This window comes from Pavona decussata, unplaced genomic scaffold (genome assembly GCF_977016875.1).
Source record: "Pavona decussata unplaced genomic scaffold, jaPavDecu1.1 SCAFFOLD_111, whole genome shotgun sequence".
NCBI classification, from domain to species: Eukaryota; Metazoa; Cnidaria; class Anthozoa; order Scleractinia; family Agariciidae; genus Pavona; species Pavona decussata.
Genome location: NW_028145525.1, coordinates 143,843 through 169,427, shown reverse-complemented (window position 1 = coordinate 169,427; position 25,585 = coordinate 143,843). Strand labels below are relative to the sequence as shown.

At 39.2% G+C, this 25,585-nt stretch overlaps 2 pseudogenes; both read left to right on the top strand.

Moving 5' to 3' along the window:
• Positions 1-1,154: 1,154 nt before the first annotated feature.
• Positions 1,155-12,437, top strand: LOC146470756 (uncharacterized; annotated as a pseudogene).
• Positions 12,438-24,114: 11,677 nt separating this feature from the next.
• Positions 24,115-25,568, top strand: LOC146470755 (uncharacterized; annotated as a pseudogene).
• Positions 25,569-25,585: the final 17 nt, after the last annotated feature.

The following is a 25,585-nucleotide window of genomic DNA, read 5'->3' as shown; positions in this document are numbered from 1 at the left end:
TCCTTTCTTCTCTTTGACCTCACTATCCATGTAAATTAAATATTCCTTTCTGCAGACTCCAAAGAGAAATGTTGCCGTTAAGTTTCACAACTGATGCTGTTTAATTAATTGTTTGCGTAAATGTCTTGATACCGATCAACAGGCAGTAGCACTTCTTTTCCATTGAGAGCATGTCCGAGAGGTAAGTTAGCTTGCAATCATCATAAAATCCTCTTGGAACTGGTGGTTTAGTTGTCGTACCTGCATGCCGTGAAAAGTTGCAACGCCTCTAAATAGATCGAGTCCATCCTCACGTGGGTGTAAATGAGAGGTACTTGTCACACATCGACGGATTGCTGCTAATCAGCACTTTTGCAGCAACTGAAACAATGCATCCGTTCACTACACCACCTCTAGACCTGAGGTTTTGTAAAAATGCTGTCAGTTTGCTGTCCAGGTCGTAAAGGAACAGTGGTCAGCCACGTTTCTACGTTTCCAGGGATGTGACCAGTTGAACATTTCCTTGTCTTGTTTGTGCAGAAAGTTGCCCTCGAAATGCCTTTTTAAAGGTACACACTGTACTTTCTTTTAAGCTTAGAAATTCTTCAGCAAAACATTCTAGGGTTTTCTTGTTTCCATTTTCACTTGCCATTTTCCCAATTTCTGCACAATCCTCTCTGCTGTATTGAAAATATTTTCCCTTTTTTCTCTTAGGATGTTGATTTCGTTGCGAAAAGAAACCTCTATTCCTGGGTGAAGTAAGCGGTTGTCCAAGAAAGTGTCAGACAGCCTTAGATGCATCCAGCAACTTAAGAGATAAGAGAAAAAAAATAATGTGGCAGATCCAGAAGGTACTGAGACAGTGCCCTAAAAGAAGAAAGCAAGTGGCACACCTGGAAAAGAAAAGCTATTCAGCACTTCACTGTAAAAATTTCTTGATGTTACTCATGACAAAGATGAGTACAACGCTGATGAAGAAAGCTATCTCGCTAAAACACCTAACAGTACTCAGCAGTCATGGGAGTGCATTATCGAATTGATCAAATTACACACCAGAAATTGAACAAGAACATTGTTTTTTTCCTTGTTGCTCTTCCAAAAGAAACACCAATTATTGTTTTGGACAGCAAGGTGGGATCTTTACTAAGCCATCCACTGAAGATGCCATTGTTAAGATGGGGAGAATCCTACAGGAAATTGACAACCACGTAGATGCAAAGCAGTGGCTGTTTGCAACAAACACCCCAGAAAATGTTCCACAACAGCAGAGCACATATGACTGTGGTGTATTTCTCTACTTTTTGCAAGAGCCCATTGAGGCTGAGTCGCCAGTGCCCAGCCTAAATAGTGGTCATGCCTTCCAATGCCACATGATTTTGGAACTGCATAAACAAGAGCTGAGCAGCCTTACACTGCCCTCTATCCAGACAAGCGGTATTACACTGTTGTTGAGTACCAGGGAAGCTATCAGTTTGGCTGTGCCGTTGGAAGTCCTCATGGCAATTCTTTCGTCAGTTTCAAGTTCTTGCACTCAACCGTTTGCAGTGGTGAAAGGGTTTAATTGGTTCAGATGAAATGACATTGACACAGTTCATAGTTCAGTTGTATTCTTTGGCCCTGCTGTCATTGTGGACAAGGTTCAAATATAGGACTAGAGGGCATATTTGGGTTGTTGTTCAAGTTTGTTGGTCGTTCTCACACCCCTAATCTAAGAGTTTTTCAATCAGTTTTCCAGTTTTCCCCCTCACACAATTCGATCTGAAATCACTGGAATCAATAGACGAAGAACCACTGTGTGGATGCAATGTACATGCAGGCCGCTGCAAATTCCCAGTTATTTCCGTATTTTTTTTTTATTATTAACAAGTCACTATAATTGGGGATAAATGAAGTCACTGGCTACTTCTAAGTTGGCAAGTACCTTTACACCAACACAGAACCACCCACGTGAATAGCCACAAGTAGTTCTTTTACATCTGTTGAATGATGTTGTATATGTTACTTGTAACCTATCCACTTTGGGCCAAGGTGGCACATAAGACCTTGGTTCGGTTTCTAATAACCTGATTTAACTTTTTTTATCCCGATTTATACAAAGATGCTAAATTATTGTTCCTTTATGTTCAAATTGTCTTAAGAGTAGCACAAAAAGTGGTTTTCTTCCCCTGAAACCTAGTAAAACAAGCTTAAAATAGCTCAGGAAAAAAAGCATCATTTGCATAATTTACTGCACACTCTACCCTGAAAATGCCACAAGTTCTGTATTCTTGGTTTTCACATGACGTCATAAAAAACTGAAATTCATAACTTAACACAATTTTGGGTTTTTATCTTCATCACATATAAGAAAATCTAAATTTCCATCGGCTTGCTTGTTTTCAGCAGGATAGCATTCTTTGTTTTGAAAATAGAGCAGTTTGAATTTTAGATTTTTGCGCAGTGCGTGACAGAAGGATTGCTGCTCTAAACATGTCACGTACATGAAAACATCGATTCGCCTCGTGTGTTTTTTTTAGGTCTGACCAGCTAACATGTAATAGAAGCGTTAATGTCAATGTGTGAAAGTTCAGCAGAGAGAAGAAAGGCTTTGAAATAGCCAAGGTAAACTCCAGATGTTTTTGTTGGTTTCCGGCCGCCATGTTGGTGCCCATCAGACGGGGCACCAACATGGCGTCCCATACTAAACTCTGTAATTTTCCGTGGTACATTTTCTCGAATAACTCGATTAGGAGATATCGCACAGCCCTGTGGCTTTCACACGTTGTTTATGTATAACTCTTCTACAACATATCAATTTCTTGACTTTATCTATTGAATGGTTGAGGATTTTATTTTTTCACTTGCGTGACGATGTGTGAGGTGAAAACCACCTATTTTATCGCACCCTATCAGAAGGCTGGTTAATAACCAAATATTATTGGTAGATGGTACACTCTTAAACACATTTAGCCCATATATCAGATAGTCAGTGTGTGTATTATTGACAAACTTTCTCCCTCTTTTGTTAAAATCAGTTCACTCAATTATCATTAAAATCAATTACTCATGTGGTCCTCGAGCTGGATGGACGTGTGTATTCTTTCATTTTGTCATATTTATTCTGTTTATTATGACTCGGAACGAAAAGCTGTTGTTACTGTTCTCAAGTGTTCCTGTATTTATGTTGTCCCGCCTCGATTAGTTTTGTAACTATTTCCGGGAAAAGCCATTCATTCTGCGTTTTTTTTTTTAAATGGTTGTGTTTATCATCAATTGCAACAAAATGTGGTGGTAAACATTTTTTGCTGTGCATAAATGAACATTTTTTTAATGTACGAGTTCCTACAATTGGCTAAAATATTAATTTTCCAATTTGTTAAGTTGACAGCGACATCTAGGAACGCTGCTATTCAACTTTAAGAACGCTCCGGTTGTCTTACGCATTTTGCCTGTGTCCTGTCAACTTTAATCTCAAGTGATATGGCTCCAGAGCTTTTGTTGTTTCAACCCCAGAACTCTGGAACAAACTACCTGTTGACATTCGTTCTGGTAACAATTTAAATCTTTTTAAACGTAAACTTAAGACTAATCTTTTAAGGAATTATTTTAAACAGACATGAATTCTTTTCATCTTTGTAAAGCGCTTAAAACAGGAGTGGATAAGTGCTATACAAGTAGTTATTATTATTATTATTATTATTATTATTATTATTATTATTATTATTATTTGCAATAATTGTTATCATACATAAGAACGTGACTTAAGGTTGTCTTTCACTATAAATTTCGCATTTTTTACTGGAAATTGCTAATTTCTAATTTCAGTGAGTTTGCCATCCTTAATTATTGTTCTTTCATTCCCAGTTCTGTTCTGAAAGGGAAATTTAAGCAAGATTCCCGAGAATGATGGTATTTTTCCATAACAACGGCTATGGCAACGATTTTTTTTTACAGCAAGAAACAATAAAAAAAAAAAAATGCTAAGGCCTCATTCACCGAACCAAAAAATAACCATGGCTCCCCTCCCTTATGCAAAAGTCTCCATTTGCTTTGCCTGGGGCATTTGAATTAGGCATACATGAAAAGCAAACTTGAAAAATATCACACTGCTTTATCCACCATTTTGGTCGCATCCTTCTGGATTTTTATACTTTGTAGCTTACTGTTCTCGGAAATTTATCTTTCTTGCCTGAAAAAGATACCGAAAGCTTGCTCTGGATATTCGAAGAAGCATAAATTCTGTGAAAATCAGCATTCAAGGAAGAAACATACGTGTGTCAGCGAAGCTTCCACTGCAGACCAAACCAAAAGCAACTCCGAAGGAAAGTTCCACTCCCCAAGCAGTCTAAATTGCCAGATTGTGGGAAAGCAAGTACAGATCCATAACTGGATTTCGTTTTGTCGACATGGTTGTACTGGACTCTGTATTCAGAAGTTTGCCTTGTAAGGAGTGCTTTGAATGCAGTTTAATTTTGCAAGAGCACTCTTGAACAGAAGGGATGTGCCAGCCATGTTCGCTTGTTTTGTACTTCATGTGGCTAGGTGAAGGACTTCTTCACGTCTCTCAAAATACCTAACCAGCAATGTTTTGAGGTCAACTGGAGACTTGTGTATGCCATGCGATCAGTTGGTTGTGAGCTTGCAGCAGCAAAACGATTTTGTCGGCTGATAAACATGCCTCAACCTCCAAGGCAAACACCGTATGCTCTGCACAACCAAGCGTTGCTCAAAGCAACAAAAGCGTGGCAGTCGAAACAATGGCCGGTGCGGATAAAGAAATTCATAGCATAAAACCAGATTTTCAGGATGGTGTAGTCAAGTGTGGTGTATCTTGTGGTGGCACCTGGCAAAGAAAAGGATTTTCCTCCCTAAATGGTTGTGTCAGTGCCATTAGCATGGATACTGGAAAGGTTCTGGATGTTGAACCTTTGAGCAAAGTTTGCAAGAAGTGCAGAGAACATGAAAATGATGCTGACACCTCAGAAAATGCAGCATGGAGGGCAGATCACGAGCCAAAATGTCAGGCAAATTATTGAGGATCAGCCCCAAATATGGCACCAGAAGATGCCTTGGAGATCTTCAGTTGGTCTATAGAGAAACACAAGGTTCTGTATTCTGAATATTATGGGGATGAAGACAGTAAAAGATTTAATTTAATTAAAAGATCAGAACATGATTTATGATATTGAAGTGCAGAAGAAAGGATGTGTTGAAAATATGCAGAAGACACGGTACCACTTTACGTGAACTAAAAAAGGACAAAAAAGGAATGGGTTGGAGAGGAAGACTGACAAACAACATGATTGACAAGTTACAGAACTATTATTGTATTGCCCTCAGAAGCAATTCTGATAATCTCTCAGGAATGAAGACAGCTACACTTACAAGTTTGTTTCATTGCCCATCATCAGAAGACAGAAAGTTGCATCTGCAGCATTGCCCAGATGGTGCTAATAGCTGGTGTGGATACACGGGGATCAAGCAAATCACACAAACAATTACAAACATGGTGCTGGGTTACCCTTGTTGGTTTGAAACGTGATGTCCTTCCGTATATTTTACCCGCCATCGCTACATTGGTGTTTCGGTATTGCTTTAGAGATTAGCACCTTCATAGATAAGGTCAGTCATAGCTATTATGGTTTCCTGCGCTTTGCTTTAGCGCCCCCAAAGGAAATGCGTTATGTTTTTCTAGGTTTGCCAAGCACGTTTTTGCTAATCATAAGTTTTAGCGTTTTCAGCTAAGTAATTCAGTTCTAGTGTAGACTTCGTCGAGTCAACGTCTCAGTCATCCATCTGGATTTAATTCAGTCTACACTCGTGCTCACCGTCAAGTTCTTAGTCAGAGCTCATTAGTCAAGTCAAGCATTGGTGCGTGTGTAAACCAAAGTGAGTTTTTACTATTTTCTTGTTTCTAGTTTTTCTAGTAATCGGTTTAGGTTTTTTAGGTTAGTTTCGTTCGTTTTATTCTTTCAGTGCTAGATAAGTTCATAGTATTCAGTTTTTCAATTCGCTATTAATCGTCAGTTCTTAGCACGGAGGCAAGGATTTATTGATTGATCTACAATAAAGTTTCTATCATCGTATCATCTTGATTATCGTTGTTAGCTTATTTGATTTTAATGCTATTGGATTTTATTGTTATGCTTTTCGACACTATTAGCGTTTATTTTAGCCTTTTATATTCCCTTTTTTGTTACTCTAAGATAGCTTAGCTAAATCAGTTTCTATTTATTTCTTATCGCCTTTCAGTTCAAACCGACTAACATCAATTTTCATTGTCTTTCATCGATTTTCATCGACCTTATAATCTTATCGACTCAGCGACTTTCGTCACTGGAACTTTGAGCATTTCTGTTCAATAAACCTTCACGCTATTGTTGTTAATTTGTCGTGTTCGTCTTTAAGCTGCGCATCCGTGCTTTCCGTAATTTGCTTGGTTTTTTTACCTTGTTATTCTCCGGAGTAAGTTACATTTTTGTTCGAATTTGCTCAAACATTTGACAATTGGTTCAATGTCTTCAATTCACCGCACCGTGAAGGAATTTGAAGAATTCACCGTTTAATCTCAGCTGTCAATCACTCCCATTGAGTACTGACGTTTGACAGTCATCATCAAGGCGCGAAAATTTCACGCGATAACAATTTCCTATCACCGCAACTTAATCGAGTAATGGCGGAATAGGACGTTTGCGTTTGTCGTCCGCCTTCGATAGCAATTTTCGAAAAGGATAAATGGCCAATGTATTGGAACGTTATATGTCAAGACGTAGAAATAGATCCTCTAATTCCTCAGAAGACTCCAACAACTCTCCAGAAAAAAAGAAAGCTAAAGGTCAAGTTAAGAATAGTTCTGTCGAAGAAGAAGGTGACAACATCTTGAAAATTCCTTGGAGAAGATTGAAGAAAAATTAGAAAATTTAGAGTCAAGAACAAACGTACTGGAGGATGCCCAACATGGCAACGAACATGAAATAGCTGTCATGAAGGATAACATTAAGATGTAGAAAAAGAATCTTGAAGACGTCACTGCAAAAGAGGCAGCCTCTGAGGCAGAATTGGCCAATTTGACACATCAAACGAGAGCCCTTGAAAAGAAAACGGATGACCTACACACAAAAAATCTTTATCTTGAAGCGTACTTGAGACGCGAAAACATCGAATTTATGAACGTCAAAGAGACTGCTACAAGAGAAGACACCGAATAAGTTCTACGAAATTTCTTGGAACAAGAACTTGGCTTTTTAAATGCCAGGGATGTAGAGATGCAAAGAGTACATCGCGTCGGGAAGAGAAGAGACGGAAAACCAAGACCGATTCTCGCTCACTTCTTGCGCTTTCAAGACTGCGAGAAGTTATTAACCCTGGGACGCCGCCTGCAGGGAACCGGAAATCAAATGTTCAGGGATCTTCCAAGCGAAATAGTTGACAGAAGGAAACCTCAGATCGAGACCTTGAAACTAGCATGAAAGACGATATCCCCGCGTCTTTCAGCGCTTCACAACCAGACAAGTTATTTGTTAGAGGAAAATTTTGGGCGGTACGTAACGGTCGCAACTAACTAAACGTTAAACTACCAAGCTGTTTGCTACTTCTCGCCGTGCCTTACTAATGTTTTTAATATCTACTGTGTGTCTGTTTTTGTTTATGTTTACCTTTTTTGGATTATTTTCGGCACGTTTCATGTAAGTGTTTATTTTTGTGTTCAAGTTAAACGTCTTTTGATGGAGTGCCACCAGTTCTGTACGACATATTTGACACAAACCAGCGCAAAAAAACGGATCTTAAGATAGTGTCAATAAACATTAGAGGTTTGGGAGACAAGGTAGAACGACAAGAAACTTTCAAATGGCTCCGAGAAAAAAATATTCAATCTTCCTTGTTCAAGAAGCGCATTGTTGGGACAGCAGCATGCATGACTGGCGAGCTGAATGGGGCTATCAAGCTCTTTTCAGCTGCTGTTCTAGCAAAAAGGCAGGTGTCACAATATTATTTAACAATAATTTTGCTTTTCAACTCTAAAAGTTATGTCGACCCGGAGGGACGTTTTGTGATATGTGACTTAAACTCAAGTGGGAAACAGATAACACTGGCAAATATCTATGCTCCAAATGATGACAATCCAAATTTTTTCACACCATTCTTTGAGCATTTAACGGACTTCAATTGTGAGGACATTATAGTAGGTGACTTTAATTTGGTTTTGGATGTTGAGAAAGACAAAAAAGGCGGCCTTGCCAGAACTCATTATAAATCTTTGGAAGTTATTAATAACTTCTCTGAAAACTTAGACCTAGTTGACGTCTGGAGAGCTCTAAATCCGAACTCTCTGAGATATACATGGCGGCAAAGGAAACATGAAATCCACTGTAGACTTGACTTTTTTCTAATTAGTCAATGCACGCTTTGCAACACTATCAATGCTGATATATTACAAGGCTACAAAACGGATCATTCTATGATTACTTTACACATTTCACTCCACTCCAACACAAGAGGCCGAGGGTTCTGGAAACTCAACACCTCGTTTATATCAGATAAAAATTACGTAGATCAAATCAAATCAGTTATAGTAAAAACCAAAGAAGAATATGAGAAAGATGACACTGTTGATCCAAACCTTCTATGGGAAATGATAAAGATGAAAGTGAGATAAGCATCAATGAAATACCGTGCAACAAAGAAAAGGAATTTAGGATCAAAACAAATTGAAGTTGAAAGAAAAATTAAGGTGTTAGAAGGACAATTGACCGATACTCTTTCGGACGGAAAACAAAAACAGAAAAATTGGACAGAGTTAGAAAGGAAAAGGTGTGAATTAGAGACAATAATTGAATACCAAACAAAAGGTGCGATTTTAAGGTCAAAATCTCGGTGGTACAACGAAGGTGAAAAAAATACTGCATATTTTCTCAATCTTGAGAAAAGGCACTGCAAACAAGGCACAATCACTCAACTGAAAGACGATGAAGATATATTAATTTTGTCAGACAAAGAGATATTATCAGAGTGTGAGTCCTACTACAAAACTCTTTATAGCTCTAAGGTCAATGCAGATTCTGCAGAAACCTTTTTTTCGCCTCTACAAAATGGAACGTTTCTAAATAATGAAGAGCAGCTCTTTTGCGAAGGACCCCTTAACTTGAAAGAATGTCTAGGAGCTTTAAAAGACATGGTATCTGAAAAAACGCCAGGCACAGATGGCCTCCCTTGTGAATTTTACAAAGTTTTCTGGAATGATATTGGAGAAATTTTAATCAAGGCTCTTAACTACTCATACGATACAGGTAGTCTTTCAATATCACAAAGACGTGGAATTGTTAAACTCATACCGAAAAAGGATGCTGACCTGACTTCAATTAAGAATTGGCGACCAATAACACTACTTTTAAAACTGTGATTATAAGATTGCGTCGAAAGCCGTTGCAAGTCGATTTAAGGCGTTTCTTCCTAAACTTATTTCTGAAGACCAAACAGGTTTTATAAGAGGCAGAAATATAAGCGAGAATATACGCACCATAGACAGCATTATTAAGCACACAGCAGAAAACAACACCCCAGGGATTCTACTCTTCCACGATTTTGAGAAAGCTTTTGATACCTTAGATTGGTCTTTTATAAATAAAACTTTACAACATTTTGGTCTTGGTTCGTCGCTGCTAAGGTGGACCAAACTCTTTTACAGTGATATTGAAAGGTGTATCTTGAATAATGGCTGGTCAAGTAATTTCTTTCAACCTAGTCGAGGAGTTAGGCAAGGCTGTCCTTTGTTGCCTTATCTATTCGTCCTCTCCGTTGAGGTACTTGCTGAAGCTATTAGAAGGAAAAAAAAATAGCAGGTATAAAGATAAATGGAACAGAGTTTAAATTGAGTCAGTTTGCAGATGACACAACACTGATCTTGGACGGTTCAGAAGAGTCTTTTATTGAATCTTTACTCCTTATAGACGCTTTTGGGAATATATCTGGCCTCAGGCTCAACAATAAGAAGACAGAAGCTCTATGGATTGGGTCTAGAGTTGACTGCAAACATAGGCTCTGCCCAGAAAAAGATTTCAAATGGCCAAAGAAAAGAGTAAACCAGCTGCGTCATCACGTTGAGAGAAATTGGGTACATAAGCAAGCTGGACAGCCATGACAACCTCTAAGAAGATCATCGACAGGCCCCCTTACTCACTGAGGGTAAAGTGGCAGAAGAGGTCTGCCCAAAAAGATGCATTCCGACAACGGAGGCAACTTTTTAAGGGGCGAGAGAGAGCTGCGCGAAGCTATCAACAGTTTGAACCAAAGCCAGATCCATGACTTCTTGCTACAGCGTAATGTCAAGTGGACCTTCAACCCCCCAACTGGTTCCCATCACGGTGGAGTGTGGGAGCGGTGCATCCGCACCGTACGCAAGGTGTTAAGAGCCTTAATCAAGGAACAAGTACTAGATGAAGAAAGTCTCAGTACCCTGATGTGTGAAGTCGAGGCCATAGTAAACGGCAGCCTAATCACCAAACTCTCCGATGATCCACGGTATCTGGAACCCCTGACGCCCAATCACCTGTTGCTGTTGCGAGCAGGACCTGTTGTTCCACCCGGAATCTTCTCTAAGCAGGATTGTTGCAACAAACGCCGCTGGCATCAAGTTCAGTACCTTGCTGATGTGTTTTGCGACGCTGGGTACGTGAATATTTACCCTCTCTCCAGGAGCGGCAGAAATGGAACAAGAAACGAAGAAATTTTGCAGTAGACGACGTTGTGCTGGTACTCGATGACAAGAAACCCCGTAACTCCTGGCCACTCGGTCGGATCCTGGAGGTGTATGCCAACAGCAGAGATGGACTAGTACGCTCTGTCAAGCTGAAGGCCAGTACACCCGAGCTGGTTCGACCAATCAACAAGATTGTGCTACTGGAAGCAGCTGATGTTCCAAACAGCAGTACCTAAGTATTTAGTATGAACACTGAACTCTGAAAATCCATTGCAAGTGGATTGAACTTTATTTGACATTATGTTATAGTTTATTAGTCATTACTTTAAGGTTTTAGTTTAGTCAACCTCATGTTTCAAACCATTCTTCCTTTCTTCTTGTAAAGGCTATCTGCAGTACCGCCTTTAAGGGGCCGGAATGTTGGTTTGAAACGTGATGTTTTTCCGTATTTTTTACCCGCCATCGCTAAATTTGTGTTTTGGTATTTCTTTAGAGATTAGCACCTTCATAGATAAGGTTAGTCATAGCTATTATGGTTTCCTGCGCTTTGCTTTAGCGCCCCCAAAGGAAATGCGTTATGTTTTTCTAGGTTTGCCAAGCCTGTTTTTGCTAGTCATAAGTTTTAGCGTTTTCAGCTAAGTAATTCAGTTCTAGTGTAGACTTCATCGAGTCAACGTCTCAGTCATCCATCTGGATTTAATTCAGTCTACACTCGTGCTCACCGTCAAGTTCTTAGTCAGAGCTCATTAGTCAAGTCAAGCATTGGGGCATGTGTAAACCAAAGTGAGTTTTTACTATTTTCTTGTTTCTAGTTTTTCTAGTAATTGGTTTAGGTTTCTTAGTTTAGTTTCGTTCGTTTTATTCCTTCAGTGCTAGATAAGTTCATAGTATTCAGTTTTTCAATTCGCTATTAATCGTCAGTTCTCAGCACGGAGACAAGGATTTATTGATTGATCTACATCAAAGTTTCTATCATCGTATCATCTTGATTATCGTTGTTAGCTTATTTGATTTTAATGCTATTGGATTTTATTGTTATGCTTTTCGACACTATTAGCGTTTATTTTAGCCTTTTATATTCCCTTTTTTGTTACTCTAAGATAGCTTAGCTAAATCAGTTTCTATTTATTTCTTATCGCCTTTCAGTTCAAACCGACTAACATCAATTTTCATCGTCTTTCATCGATTTTCATCGTGCTTGTAATCTTATCGACTCAGCGACTTTTGTCACTGGAACTTTGAGCATTTCTGTTCAATAAACCTTCACGCTATTGTTGTTAATTTGCCGTGTTCGTCTTTAAGCTGCGCATCCGTGCTTTCCGTAATTTGCTTGGTTTTTTGACCTTGTTATTCTCCCGAATAAGTTACAACCCTTAGATCGCCAATTTATGCTAGATTGAGTGAAGACAGTCTTCTGAGTAGGTGTCTTGATGGAAAGACACAAAATCAGAATGAAGCACTGAATACTACATTTTGGGAGCGAGTAACAAAGGGTGTTTTTGCTGCTGCTAAGATCTTACAGTTGGGCATTTATGATGCAGTAGCCCACTTTAACACTGGATGCCAGGCTTCTGCAAAGATTTTGGAGAAACTTGCAATTTCTTCTGGCCAGTACTGTCTAAATGAATCTCAATGAGCCGATTCAGTGCGAGTTTTCAAAGCAAACTTCAAAGAGCAAGAAGCCAACAAGTCTCAGGGGAGATTGCTTCGAGGCAAAAGGAAGAAAAAAACTGATAAACAACAAGAAAAAGAGAGTGACACTTATGTACCTGGTGGATTTTAATGTATGGGACTTGAAATGAACACAAAATACTAATGTTCTTAGTAATGGCTACTCTTTTTACTGAATAAAAACTTTAACGGCAGTTTTCTCATTTTTTTATTTGGCCTCCACGGCAAAAAGGATATCTTAACTTCTTTTGGAGCAATTTAAGTGAAATTTTCAGTGTAGTTTCCCTTGTATCTGTACTATGTTGTGAACCAAACAAAACATAATTTATGTGAAACTGGATACGATTCATTTCAATTTTTTGAGAATAATGAGAGCCAAAACTATGCTCTAATCAGGAAACAATCGTTTATTTTCTGAAAAGCCTTCTAAAGTTTTTTTTTTACAGGTTTACAACATAGAGCAATCATTGCAGTTAATTTTGATTCCGGTTCTAGATGTGTGGGACCTCTGGTTCTTTAGATATCCTTTTTACTTGAGGGGTCCCTTTTTCCAAAGTCAGGGGCCTGTAAACTGGTTATCATGGGTACAAAATGTCAATCACCATATCAATTATTAAAACTTTTCAATGACTTTTCCAATGGTACCATAATGAGTTACACCCACTTAAAATAAAAAAATTCAATAGGTGAGTGCAAGACCACCTTAACTTAGCAAGTGCAATTTGATACTGTGCCTCCATATGTGTCTGAACAAGGTATTTCTTTAGATTATTCCTCCAAGGAAACTTGTATGTTAATAACTCACAGGCAAATTTGCAACGTAAGTCCTTGGTTATTTCCAAAGCTAAGACTGTGAAGCTCTTTACATCCTGGCCTGTCCAAACTTAGGAAAAGATCGTTCAAAAACACAATCCATCAATCTCTATCAGGATAGAAGAGTACATCAAGACTGGGAAACGCAAAAATATATTGGATCCTGATCCAAATGGTCTGTACAGAAAGCAAAAACAGGAATGCATTTGAATCGGAGCTAAATCGAGTGTTACGGACTCCTCAAATGGTGATATGAACAACAAAGACCGCCTTACTGTCAGGTATCCCCTGATAGATGGGGTACGTCTCCGGAAAAGATGCCTATGTTCATCGAGGCAGAAATGAATGAGCACATAGCCAGATTGGGAAAGAGTATTTCAGATATTCAAATCATTCTGTGCCAATGTCCTTGAGAAAAGAAAAGACATTCCTCGAAGATGAATACCTAAGGGAAGTAATTGTCGCCAGTGATGACTGCTGTTTTCTTTTCAAGCCAAATGTTGCCATAGCTTTAGAAAGAATCAACCCCCATATCAACTAAAACTTGCCTTGTGTATTTTCAAGGGGAATGTGTTAGACAGTAACTGTACGTGTGTCGCAGGAAAAGCTGGACATTGCCACCATATTTCAGCCTTGATGCTCAAGATAAGCAAGTTTACCCTCTTCAAAGCGAAGACTACAAAGGATCTATGTCAACAAAAGGATGAAAATCCTGAGTTGGCATGTACGTTGCAGCTTCAAAAATGGCGCAAAAAACGAGGTGGGGAAAACAGTCTCTCAGCCAGTTATGGAAGTGTATGTTACTAGAACAAGGCTCCATGAGCCCAGGTGTTCAAGAGGGTCAAGTGGTGTGAAATGTCTTCTTTATGGCGCCTTGAAGCCACCACACTGTCCCTACGAATAAGGCATCTTTGAAAACTGAACTTGCCACTTTTGACTTAAACATGGTTTTGCTCATTTGCGTAAATGTAACAATTCTTCTGAAACAGCAAGGACAAAATATGGAAAAATTCCTGTTGGCTCATTTTAAGCTACCAGGCGTCCTTCACAGAGTCCAACTTTTCAGCAGAGGCAAATTTAAAAGCATTACCCAGGAAGGATGTGCTTTTTAATAACAACATCGTATCCAAGATTTCCCTTAGGCAATGAAAATCCTATGGTTACCCCCCCCCCCCCCCTTCGAGAACTGAGTACTGAAGAAGCAGCTTTGTTATTGCATTTATCTGTGAATGAAAAGAAAGGGAATACAACTGAAGCTAGTACAAGGGAAGAATCAGAATCTGAAATTTGGAAGAAGGAGTGCACATAGAGATTCACTGCTTCAAGTTTTCAGCTCATTGCCAAGCGACAACAGAATCATGAGGGCTTTGCTCATTCAATTATGCATCAAAAGCCCTTTACTTCTAAGTATGTGGCTTATGGTATGAAGTATGAACCTGTTGCTCTCCAAAAGTCTGAAAAAAATTTATATTCAACGGGAAAACACCTGTCGCTGTACTTAAAAGTGGATTTGTTGCTTCTCAAGCTTTCAATGTTCTTGTGGCATCACCTGATGTCAAAAAGTTATTAATTTTGGATGCAGTATTTGTTTTGGTTTAGTTGAGGTAAAATGTCCTCATACCAAGTTTCACCTGACCCCCCCCTCCCCTCACTCGAGGCATGCTCAGACCCAAGTTTCTTAACATAACATAACATAACATAACATAACATAACATAACATAACATAACATAACATAACACAACACAACATAACATAACATTTTATTCAGGAGGCTACAACACAATACAAAAAAAAAAACAACACCTTGAGAAGGGAAATCGTGATGTTAACCCTGTACAAAGCAATTTCCCTAACTAAAAACTTGCAAAATATTTTAAAATTTCTAGAACTAGATAAAATTCGATGGCTACTGATTCAATAAATATTCAACTAAATTTTAAGTCTACTCCTAAAAACAGATAATGATTCGAGAAGATGTGATACAAAATGCAGACTGAAAAAGGACAATACCTACTATGCCCAGGTCCAGGGACAAATGGTGTGATTGTATAAGTAGTATGCCTTCAGCAAAATTTACCTTGTTTATGCCAAGGTAAATCATTTATATGCATAAGGGTCTAGTCCATGACGTCACCTATTGTTATAACCTAGGGAAAAAATGCGTTCCTCCATACTAATTGAGTGCCTAGTCAGTACCTTCCTGCATACTAATTTTTTGACTTCCTCCATACTAATAAATGCTGAGGTTTACTAATGAGCATCACTCTTGCACAAAGGAAACAATAGACATGCCCAGACTTGATCACTCTATACCCACCCTGATTGGATCTTAAGATTTATATTGTCTGTTTTGAATAAAAAGCGGGTAGATTTCGAAAGCACTATCGTTCTTGCAATTGCTTTGCTGGGAAAACATTTTTCCGATTTTCAAAACCTTAGCACCGTTGAAAATGGCTTTTTTCACCAACGTTATTGATCTTGAAGCTGCTTTAAGCGCTTGTTTAACTGTCCGCGACTGAAGTAGCTTAAGGTGGCTAGTATTTGTTTTCAGCTTTTTTACTCTATAAACTTTAAAATAAAACAACAGAAACTCGGGACAAGGTCATATCAAACTTTTTGTAAGTTAACATTGTACATTACGTAGTTGACACAAAATGACTATTTTTTCGTGATCAGTGGTTACCATAGAAACGATGCTTGACCATTATTGAGACCTACATTTTAGCTTCTGGCGATTACAACTTGAAGGTTTGTCAGGTGACCCCCAACTTTTTTAATGTGATAACTTTCGGCATTTTAAAATGAAAGTTCTCGAAGATTTAAAAAAAATCCTATCAAGCGGAAATTTCATAGACGTGAAAAAAGGCCATTTGCGAGTAGTGCAAAATTCCTCTGATAGAAATTTTTTAAAAAAGGTAAGTGGTTTTCTCTCAATAAGTAAAAAATTTTGGAAAAATAAAAAATGGGGGTCACCTGGCTTATTTGCTTGTAAAAGCCCCCCTGATTTCAGATATTTCCATGCGTGTCTTCACGCGATTTAAAATCTGGATTTTAAAAGATTGACACTTAGGCATGCTCCCTTTTGACAACCGCTGACCTTTGCGCGCGCGCAGGCACAACGCGAACTCCTTCGGCGGTCATTGCCGTGTTGTCGCTGGATTGACTTCACTTTCGTGGATTTAGTCAGCAATTGCGGTTTTTACTGTTCATCAGCACGTTTGGGACCACTTGTAAGGATTTTTTCGAGATGATTGGCTTGATTAATCGCGTTTTATGCGAACAAACACCAGGCGAAAGAGTGAAATGGACTATTGCTTGCACAGCACGTGTCTCGACTCGTAGAATCCAGCTGATTGTACTCATGTCGATTGATGTGATTCTCGACAGTCAACGGTGAGGATCAGTTGCTATTATTCTGGCTAAATTACAGAATACAGGGCCACTTATTTACATGATAATAGCATCTATTGTGTCGTTCTATTGTGTTGTGTCGTTCTTATGTTTGTGGACCAAAGTGGCCCTGTATTCTGTAGTTGCTCCATCATTCTTCTTGGTTCTTTTCGTCGAAGTGCTTAACGATTGTGGCAAGGATTCTCTTTGTGCGTGTGACTCGCGGTGTCTTGGAAGATGAAGTTGAAGGTGGATTGGAGAGAATGGCGACTACTCCTCTACTGCCAAAAGTTGAGTACAGTTTACAAAGGTCATCGGACCGTTGTCATGGCTTGAATTAAACAGTTTGTCACTGAAAGTGAAGAAAAGCTTGTGGTGTCCATCAAGATATTTCATGTTTTCAACCGTGTGCGAAAGGCTTGTGACACTGGAATTGTCAACAATGGATTGTTTACTCAAGCTCAGTGGTGAGTCAAAGATGATTCTTCTTCCAATGGTTGCTTATTAAAGAAAGATCCTTTTAGATACAGTGTAGAAGAGGTGTTGGCAATCAAGTGTTAAGTAATGAATCCCAATCAAACTTATTCCATGGACTGAGTTCGAATAAGTTAACTTTCTGTGAGTTTGAGCGAGTATGAAAGTCAAACACAGCTGAACCTAATCAATCAGATTGAGTTTGATTGTATTCTATACTTTACACATGACTCAATCAGTTCAATTGGCAACAGTTTTCTGTGAGTTTTAAAATACAACAAGGAAAGCCTTGCAGCTTTATTCTGTATTATATGATGTATCAATAAAATATTATTTGAATGTGAGCCACTTCCTTTGTTTTTTGTTGTGTTTATTACCGGGAATAAGAAAAGTCACCAATTTCACAAAAAGGAACCATCTGCCTGACAGCTTGAACACAATTTCAGGTCATTTTGAAGAACTTGAAGATCTATCAGTCTTGTTCCACAGATATCCACCTCGTTTTCAGTCTGCATTACAGTCAACTAATTGCTTGCGGGTATTGAATTCTCCAGAAATGAAGAACAAAACGAACAAACGGGAACGGGCTGCTAAATCAAGCTAATTTGCAACAATTCGTTGTAATAAAATGTTCAACACTACAACAACGTACCTGTTTTGAACGGGTTTCTATTTTCCTTGGTGGTTCGAAGACGTTTTCTTCAGGTTGCTCTTCGTTGTTTTGAGCTCTGATTTCTCTTGCTCTGGCGAGATTTTGAAGTTTGATGACCTGTCTTTTGGACGTAAAGCAACCATTGTGTTGTGACGTGTAGTTTTCCATTTTTTGTCGTCGGTCACCTCAGGGTCGCCGCTCTTACTACCGTTACTAGCAGCATACGGAACAAGATACAGAGGCCGAAGACTCCCGCCAAATAACTACAGCGAGGCAAATTGAGGTTTGTTTTTCTGCTGTCAGAGGTGTTCAAATTTCTTCGCGACTTTGTTTCCTTGCGATCTCCGCTAAAGATCGATTGCAACACAGAAGGGAATTTTGAATTTAAGACGCGAGATTGAGATCCAGAAAAATTTTGTTTACAGATGTAAAACTATATAACACGCTTCTACTTGATAAAACGGCGGATAAAGGAGAATTTCTTTTCAAACAGGACAAAACACGAGTAAGCCGACCACTGCCATCTTTGTTTTGGTTTTGCCACACTTTAAATCTCGCGCGTAATGAAGTATGATGCGTGCGCTCCTGATTAGACTCCCCACGCGTGTAAAACAAGTACTAGCCACCTTAATATCATACGTAAAATACGCTCCAAGTGCCAAGTGGAGATGTTGACTGAAGCTGTCCAAATCCCAGAGAATTTTGTTCCGTTGGTATTTGCGCGATTGACAGAATTGACTCTCCAAGAACTTGAGGTAAGTTTTATATTGCATTGGTCGTTATTGCCTTCATTGATTCAATCCATCACAATACTGTTGCTTCTCTGATCTTTGACGTTTCATCTCATTTTAATAGCTTGGTGAGAACCACGAGTCAGAGGAGTCTACATGCGGCCACTTGCGTTCAAAATCACGTAGCTGATACGGTAAGTTCAACGAGTATTAGCATGTTTTTAACTTTTGTGTTAATACTTTTCACTAACCCTCTCTTACTAATCTTTATGACTTTCTCTTACTCGCCGTAGACCAAAACCAATGAGGAAACTATCAGCGCATTTGACAAAATGTTGGCCGAATATTCTTAGCGCAAAGCACTTGTAAGTATTGTTAAAGCATTTTATGCCTTTCAATTGATTTATAAACAGGATGAGGTTTTGAATGTTCAACAAGTGTTTTAGTTCTCTCTTTAAACACAACTTTATCTTTCAATGTAGGCATCAAGCAATGCTGTGCACACTGAAACTGGCAGCGGGGAAGGCTGATTTGGAGTTGGATTTGGGCGATTCAGTAAGTTTTTTTTACAAACTCTCTAGCACGATAACAGTGTTTTACGCACTATTAAGCAACTTTAATTATGCGGGTTACTTTGACTTAAATTTGCACGAAGTGCTTGTTAACTTTGTTAACAACACAATGAAATAAAAGCGATGTGTGAAGAAACTGTGTGACAGCCAACTCCAAAGTGTTGAGGAAACAGAACGCTTGACACCAGAAAATGTAACTCGTGCTTTATTTTACGAGTAAACTATTGTAGTCTTTTAAAGAATAGTGACTAAAACGCTTCAGGTGTTCTAAACAATAGTGCGACTCAATTTCTTTGGTGCTTTTTGTTTTGCAATTTCGTTAATGTCAACTTTTTTCTTTCGTTTTTTAAGTAATTATAATTCGCAGTTATCACCGGAGACTGTGAAAAATTTATTTAACAAGATAAGTTTTGAGATTTAATCATTCAATTGTTTCACTCATGAAACACATTCCAATTTGTTCAACCAAATTATGTCTATTTCTGGGCTTATTTAAACATTAGAGCAATCATCAAAGCGTGGAAAACAATTTAATAACCGAAAACCTTATAAGTTTGATTTTGTCAAAAACTTAACATGTAATCGAAATATATTTTACTTTACAGTTTTCAGACACTGAACTGCGAGAAATCGAGGACATGGAACGCATGGCACTAGAAAATGTAAGTTATTAACTCTGTGTTATAAGTGAATTGTATTGAATTCCTCATACCCAAATCTGTTTACTCGTTCTTAAAGTAAGCGTCTATATAATCTAAATTACCTTCCTTGTGTGTTCTTGTATGATAACCACGATTCCTATTTTCCAGTGGAAATGGAAAGTGATTTATGTGACGAAGTAAGTATTCCGATTTAATTTCCTTCACAATTACAACCATTGTGTGATCTATATTGTTCAAAGACTTATGTTCTTTTATTATTTTCAGTGGCTGGGAAAACTGAATCAACCACTGTCTTGGAATCCTTCAAAAACGGTAAGTGATTTGATTTATTGCATGTACTAGCCTTTTGGAGAAAAGTTATCAAGTCGCTCAAGTGGTCTGAACAAAAGTTCAATTCTCATTTCATTGTTGTGGAACTAAATTCTCGTTTGCTTTTGTTTGTAGAGAATTGATTTATCAAGTTATCACAAGCAATCTGATCAAAAGCTCAATTCTTGTGTCAATTTCCCTTTACTTAAACATTTTAGAGGAATGTTTACCGCAACTGGTCGCAACGGAGTTGTATTCAGGCTTCATAGTCTTGTTCTAAAAGTATTTGTTTTCAAGTAGAATCTAGGCACAATTCCTTCTTTTTCATTGACTGATCAAACACTCAACTCTCTTTATTATCTTTGATGAATGAATCAAAATTCCTTTATTCCTGACCGAGCGAAGACTGAGTATTCCAAATCAAAGGCTCCTGTGAGCCAACTCGTGAATGCAGATGACACATAGTAATTGCAATTTAGACGGCTACGGAAACTTCCTCAAAAGCTAAAAGAAATTATATCTTTGCCCGATTATGTAACGAAAAATGACCATTCTTGTACAATTAAAATGATTGTCAAATTATTCTGTACAGATTGAATAAGCCGATTATTCTGATGCGCCGATTAAAAAATATCACGTGTTTTTTTTATTCAAAGTTTATAGGAGCACGCCATGTGCAGCTACGTCATGCAAATTCGTGTGATAGTCCGCGGCTACTGGATTTCGCGATCGGGCTAGTGGATTCTAACCATCACTTGCCCGATGGGCAAGTGAAGTTTTTTTGGGAATTAAAATTACAAAATTAGTGTAGGGCAAGCCGATCTCACAAAGGGAAATATGTTCAACAAAGTATCGCATTACGATTCATGCCCGACATAATTGCGTGAAATTCTTCCTTTGGAATCCACGCAATCCTCAAGTAAAAATAATGAACTATGACAAGCTCTTGCTAAATAAGAATTATTTATCGACCGCGTCCTTTTGCTTTCCCATAAATTACCAGTTGTAAATTTCGAAAATGAAACATTTTTTCCGTTTGAAACCTCTATGAAAGCTGACAAGATCTTAAAAGTGTTCATTTCACCAGAAATTTGCATAATTTTGTTTACGACGTCAATGATGCGTGACATGGCACGTTCCGCTTTCGCGTGAAAACTGACAAATTAAATTATTTTTTAATTAAATTATTTTTAAATTAAATTATTTTTAATTCTTGAAAGAAACCGCACTTCGTAGAAAAAAACGAAAAAATCCTATAACTTTGCTCAGATTCAACGAAAAATCCCCATTCTTACACTAAAATGATTGCCAAATTATTCTCTACAGAATGAATGAGAGAATTCTGACGCGTCGTGAAACAAATTTTCACGTTTTTTTTTTTTCGCTAATTGAGTTTACGACCCCGGACTTTCTGAAAAACTGAAAAAACTTGAAACTTTGCTCAGATTGAACGAAAAATCGCCATTCTTGCACTAAATGATCGTCACATTATTCTCTACATATTGAATAAGAATTTCCTGATGCGCCATGAACAACAAATGTTCGCGTGTTTTTTCCACTAATTGAATTTAAAACTCATTCACTGCGCACGCCCGAAAGTTAACGACAAAACCGACTGATCGACCGACCAAGTCGAGAGTCAGCTATCGCTATAACTCGTTCATTGCGCATGCGCGCATTCACGAGTTAAAAATGATGGATGAGCCTTGAAATCAAAACAAACGCTGGTTTCCATCAAATTTTAAGACGGACTATTTGTTAGTGAAATGAAGAGAGATTTTTTTGAACCCGAGTAACTTTTAGATAAGGACTTATTTATCGATGGTATAGTTAACCTTTCTTAACACTAGATAATAACTAATTGTAGGGTATTCAAACCGGTGATGGACAGTCACCAGCAAAGAAACCTACCAAGGAACATTGCTGTGAGACTTGTGTAGGACCTTTTCCCACTTAGACAACTTAAACAGGCACAGACGTATTCATAAAGGGGTGAAACCTTACGAGTGCCTGCGCTGCGATAAACGGTTCTCAGACAAATTGGTCTTCAATCGCCACCTAAAAGCCCAAGACAAGCGAACCGCTGAACGCACGTTCACTTGCAATACATGTGGAGAAACATTCCACAACCTCGCACCCTTTAGCGCTCATATTCGCACCGCGCAACAAAAACCCACCACTACCGCTGCTATGAGAAAACGTACCGCTACAACATCTAATGACGCACCTGCTGCGAAAAGATCTAAGAGATCAGACCAAGCAAGTACGCGTACCGCTTCAGAACCAGCCTCCATGACAGGTGCTGAAGAAATCGTCACTAGTTCAAGTTGGCAATCTGATCCAGTTTTGATTCCAGCCAACCTTGTTCCTAGCAGTGAAGGAAATATCACCAAAAAGTACCGGCAACACTGGTCGCAAATTCGTACCCGCTTCAGCCAACACAACCGCCTACAAGACTGGTATAATTTCCGTTTATCCATCATCAACCCAGCCAGCCTCCGAGAACAGCTGAACAGCATTTTTGCTGATCAGCCTACTGTGTTTAAAGTCAACTTCGCCTTTGGTTTTATCCTGAACAATACAGAGACTGCGGCTCTCCAATATCACCACCCATCTGCCAATAACAACCTGGTCTTAGAACAGCCTTTCCTGGTCTCCAATCAAGATGATTTAGAGCGCTTGTATGAAGAAGTAAACAACATCGATTTCGTGGAGTGGATACGCCAGCAGAGACCAAACAGTAAATGGGTTGTCGATCTCGTTACGAATGTCACCTGGTTTATCACGAAGATTCCCGGATCATCCCTTTGGTTGAGGGAAATATCTCCCAGGTTATATCACCGAAAACCGAGGAATCGACGCACTAGAAACCAAAGCACAGATGGGTAAATCGTATGAAGATAATCTCTGTTTTTTTTACTGCCTAGCCCTCCACAACGGTTGCCACACAAAGAATTTAGAGAGAGATACCCAGTATTATTATGAACAGTACAGAGAAGCTGGTCTATCCAAGAAGAAGTTCCATGTTGTCAAGATAAGTGAATTAGACGAGTTAGAGAAATTGTTTAAAGTCAACAACCAAATTTAAGACAACACGAGAAGACCTGTGATGGGAAAGTCCATCTGAAATACCCGAGCAGGGCCTAACATATCCTGAAGACTATCTTTGAAAAATTCACTTATGTCCAGAAATGCACCTAACCGTGAATTTGGGTACTTCATATAAAACAGGCTTTTTTGTCGTTTTCATATGACTTCATGTTTGACAGAATTATGTGTGTTTAAGTGAGAATTTAGGTTAGGGGACACCTTGTGATGTTTATCATACAGTTCATGAATCTCATTAGCGTGCATTTCTGGACATATCTCGAAAAATTAGATGACGAAGGGATCATCGTTCCAGAAGAATTTCGCTACTTCCCTTATCCCGCCACCTTCGACTTTGAATGTTACTTTGAAAAGGCAAACGCTAACCAGGTTATTGTCACATATTCCTTTGAGTATCAGTGTATGCAGTAACGTCCCTGGTTACCAAGAGCCGAAATTTTTTGCCTCGGAGGGCAACTCCGACTAGCTGATGAGAAAATTTGTTGAGTGCTTGGTGGCCATCAGCACGAACAGTTATTCTCCGCTACGCCAACAGTAGGCGCCCATGTTTGAAACGCTTAACCAAGCATCTGTGCCTAGGCGTGGTGAGATGCACGAAGATCAGTTAGCGCAAATGCTAGTGGATATGCAAGAAGAAAATGAGGAGTCTAGTGAAGAAGAGAGCGAAGATGAAAGTAGAGACATTGATTTAATGGCGAGTGATGATGAGGAGGATGAGGAAGAAATCGAGCCAGACAACGAAAAAGATCGCGCCTTTTTAGAAGACGAAGTGAGTGAAAACGATCCGTCGTTTTATAGAAGATTAAACGTAGAGTTGGACCAGGGGAGAAAACAAGAACAGAGACAGAAGCGAGAAGAAATGGCAGATAGTGAAGATATGTTATTCGGAGAGCAACAAACCAGTGACAACAGAGTCCTTTGTCAATTAGAAGAAAAATTGAACGTCTACATTCAAGAACTGCCAGTCTTGGGCTTCAATTCTGGCAAGTATGATCTCAACGCTGTGAAAGAATTTTATTTCCCTACCTCATTGAGACACAGCCAGTCAAGTTTACTGTAAAAAGAAACAGCAACCACATGTGCCTCAAGACCAAATACCTCAAGTTTCTGGACATCACAAACTATCTCGCTCACGGGTTCAGCTATGACCAGTTCCTAAAAGCCTATGAGTGTGAGCAGACCAAAGGTTTCTTTCCTTATAAGTGGATCGACAGCCTAGACAAGCTAGAAGAAACATCGCTACCCCCTCACGCTGCCTTCTATTCATCTCTGAAGAACAAAAACATCACCGAAGACAAATACCAGTACTGTGAGCAAGTATGGGAAGACAATGAAATGTCAACAAATAAAGATTTCTTGGTCTGGTACAATAATCTGGATGTCATTCCATTCCGCGAGGCGGTAGAGAAATGAGTCAGTTTTTGCAAGAAACGTACTTCAGTCTCTTCGATCAAGCCAACAGTGACCTTTATCATCTGATTTAAGACAACAACACCGCCGGTCCAAGTATCATCTTTCATTGCTACCACGAAGCCAGCAAAACAAAGATCAGGGAAACTAAAAGAGGCCAGGCAGCTAAGCCGTGTGAAAAGATCATTGGTTATGACGTGAACGCCTTGTATCTCTGTGCGCTAATGCAAGACATGCCCACCAGAAATTATACAAGAAGGTTGGCAGACAATGAGTTTAACCTAAAAGCTTTATCATGATGGCGATCGAATGGTTGGAGTGGGTAGCTTATAAAGAAAGAAAGCACATCAGACATCAGCCCAACAACACAGCAAACTGCCCGTGGACGGGTTCAATGCCCAAACACAAACTGTCTACCAGTTTCACCCTTGCTTTTGGCATGGACATGATTGCGCGCTCAACCGTGGAAAAGAATTGATAAAAAGCGCAAGAAGCCCATGGCTGAGCTGCGAGAAGAAACAAAGGCCAACACCCAGTTTATCCGCAGCAAAGGCTACAACATGGTTGAGATGTGGGAGTGTCAATGGCGGGATATGAAGAAAACCAATAGAGATCTGCAAAGATTCATTGCCATGGACGTCACAAGAACCTTGGATCATGTGAAGATTATGAGCGGGGAGCGAATTTTGAGCGAGGTGCGAAATGAGCGATTGTTTGGTTTTGTGCAAGTAGATATTCGCATGCCTGAGGATTTGAAAGAGTAGTTCTCTGCAATGTGCCCCATTTTCAAGAACACAGAAATCAGCTGCGATGATATCGGGGAGTACGTGAAAGCTTATGCCGAGGAGAACAAAATTGTGGCACGGCCCCATCGCAGCTTCATCGGGAGTATGAAAAGGAAAAAGATCCAGCTCGACACAACCCTACTCAAGTGGTACTTGGAGCATGGTTTGGAAGTGACCAAAGTACATCAAGTGGTCAAGTTTACCCCAGACCAGTGCTTCAAGCCCTTTGGAGATGCTGTGTCAGATGCGAGACGGGAAGGCGATGCAGATCTCAGTAAAGCCATCATTGCAAATACGATGAAGCTGGTAAGTAGTCAGTTCATTGTAGGATCATAGGGGAGGGGAACTGAATG